The following is a 2,937-nucleotide window of genomic DNA, read 5'->3' on the forward strand; positions in this document are numbered from 1 at the left end:
ATGCCGACGGCCAAGCCGTCAGCACAGTTTTCAAACTAAGCCGACGGCTAGGCCGTCGGCATAGGCGCCACGTGTCGCCTACTGGGAGCTCACGCTAGCCCTATGCCGACGGCCTAGCCGTCGGCATAGTTTGCATTTGCTTTTTTTTTTCTTTTTTCTGTTTTTTTAAATCAATTCAATTCAAATAACAGCACATATCAGCAGATATATATGATGGGATAGACATATAAAACACAACGGGATATCATCCGGCACCATCACAACAATATATGCATAAGCATCATCACACACAAGTCTCTAAATGAACATCATCACAACCAACATAAGCATAAGCATATAGAAAAGCACACAAGTCATCTAAATGATCATCACCACACACAAGTCATCTCCAGCATCATCACCACACACAAGGATCATCGAGCACCACGGAGGTCGTCACCGCCAAGACGGCCGAAGCCCAGGTCGTCACTGCTAGCGACAGCGCTACCGCCAAGACCGCCTCCACCTCCGCCTCTGCCTCCGTGGATCGGAGTGGTCGGGCTCCGTGACTCGGGAGTGCTGCGAAGACCACCGCCAACGGTAGATCCACCTGTTCCCTGGATGTTGAAAAGACATATTAACGGGATATATGACTGTGTTGAAAGGAATGACATGCTTTGGTGAATAGATTGGGGATGAACTAACCGGCGAGGGGGCAGCGTTCTGTGCCACAAACTCCTCAAAGCTTATCAGCACTGGTTGTGCTGGAGGTAACCCCACGAACCTGTCGGCCGCCATATCCTGAAAAGCCTGCTGCATCTGGCTATCCCTCTGCACTTGGTGTTCATAAAGCCTCTGATGCCACGCAGCGGTCTCCTAGCGTGTGTACTCCAGGTAGGCCTACGGTATGACATGATGGAACTCATAAAACTACTAAATGCGGAAAATAAAGTGAGCAATGAAGATAAAAGGGAAAATACTTACAGATTATTGCTCCTGAAAGAGGGATTGTGAACTGGTCACTGGCTGGCTCGTGCGCTGGGTCCGGCTCGGGTCGATCCGACGAAGCTGTGTGTAGGAGATACTAGGAGTGATCACAGCATCGAAAACCGCCTCCTGACCGTGCTCCTTGGGCCCCATGCTCACCACCGCCATGTCGTCCAGAGGCGCCGCAATGGGGTCAGGTGTGTCAGGATGCAACTTCAGATACGCTTCGGAGTAGGCCTGCTTCCTCCCCGCGGTATGCTTGCCGTAGTACTGGGGCTCGCCAGGCTTGGAGTCCTTCCGCGTATGGGCGATCTCCCATGCCTGCATGTCTGAGAGCGGTCGCTTCAGTTTCTCCTCCTGCACCACCAAACAGAGGTTAGTCATACATAAGAAAGTGATGGTAAATAGAAGAAGAAGAATGTTTAATGGGGTTAGTCATACATTAACTGCCTTGTGGAGATAGTGGTTTCGGTTTCCCTGAGCATGTACTCCCTCCTTCCCTCGCACCCGCATAAAGAGGTTTCTTCGACGAGGCCAAGACCTCCAAGAAGACCTTTGCGGTTGACTCCGGCTCCTCCGGTTCATTCTCTAAAGGTGTCGCATTTGCCATTTCTGCAACAATGACATCATCTAGCATGTCCCTGACCCCGTCGTCCTCATATCCATCGATGCGTTGTCGCATCACCTCCTCTCTACCACGGTCCTGCTCGGCTATGTTTATCGGCGGCATGTCAAAGTTTGGCATATATCCGTGCGTGCGAAGGTGCTCACTCATGTCCGTCTGATTTCTACGGTGACGTTGGCACATCTCGCACAGGGGTATGGTGGGATAATTCTCATTGGACGACGGAATATCTCCTTCAAATACACATCAGTTTTCGCGATCCACTTTGATGTTACTCGATTCCGACGGATAAAACCATTGTACATCCACTGATTATCTGCCATCCTCTGCTTTTTTGCAACCCACACAACATAATTAAGAATTCACTTAAATTAATGGCATCAAATTTTCAGTTTCTACCGCGTTTAATCCACCTACATCTCTAATAGGTAAAGATGGGTCCTAATCCCACCCGAGGATGTGTAGATTGAGTACGTTCTCCATTCTACCCCGTTCTGAGACAAAATTTTGGCAGCACCTCCCCGCTGTTCTCCAGATACACGTCTCGGCAAATAGCCGAGAGAATGTGCTCCGGAGAACAATGGGGAGGCGCCGCCGAAATCCTGTCTCGGAACGGGGTAGAACATGGAGAACATACCCAATCTACACATACTCGGGTTGTCATTGGAAAACGCTGGACAATCCGAAAGAGCTACGGTGATAAATATGCAATTGAATGCATATTTATCGATGCAACCCTTTTGGACGGGAGATGCCTAGGTTACGCCAGTTGACTTGAGAATGAAATCTAGTGACATGATTAAAAGAGCGTAGGAGGTGTAGGTGGATTTATAGCTCACCCTCGGCTGTAGAGGAAGTAGTCGAACAGAGGAGGGATGATCCGTGACCAACAACTCCGATGACGATCACTCCACCGACATGAAACTCTACAAAACCTACAAATTCCACCGCGACAAAAATTTAGAACATCACAACTCATAAAGCATATTTAAAACATATAAACATGTATTCATTTATTCTTGAACCATGTAGGGTTATTTCATCACATATTCATCATCATCATCACAACTAACAATATTAAATAAATATTCATCATCATCATCATCAGAACTAACAATATCAACAATATATTCATCATCATCATCGATTCATCTCATCGAACCAAAAAAAATTGCAACATTCATCTATCTATCTAACAATCTATCTATCTCTATCTATCTATCTATTGATCTATCTATCTACATATCTAACAATCTATCTATCTAAAAACAGAAAAAAAAAGGTGGAGATCTCACCGGCGGGGAGAGGCAGGGCCGGGGCGAGGCAGGGCCAGGCAGGGCCGGGGC

Source organism: Triticum aestivum, chromosome 2B (assembly GCF_018294505.1).
Source record: "Triticum aestivum cultivar Chinese Spring chromosome 2B, IWGSC CS RefSeq v2.1, whole genome shotgun sequence".
In the NCBI taxonomy this organism is placed as follows: domain Eukaryota; kingdom Viridiplantae; phylum Streptophyta; class Magnoliopsida; order Poales; family Poaceae; genus Triticum; species Triticum aestivum.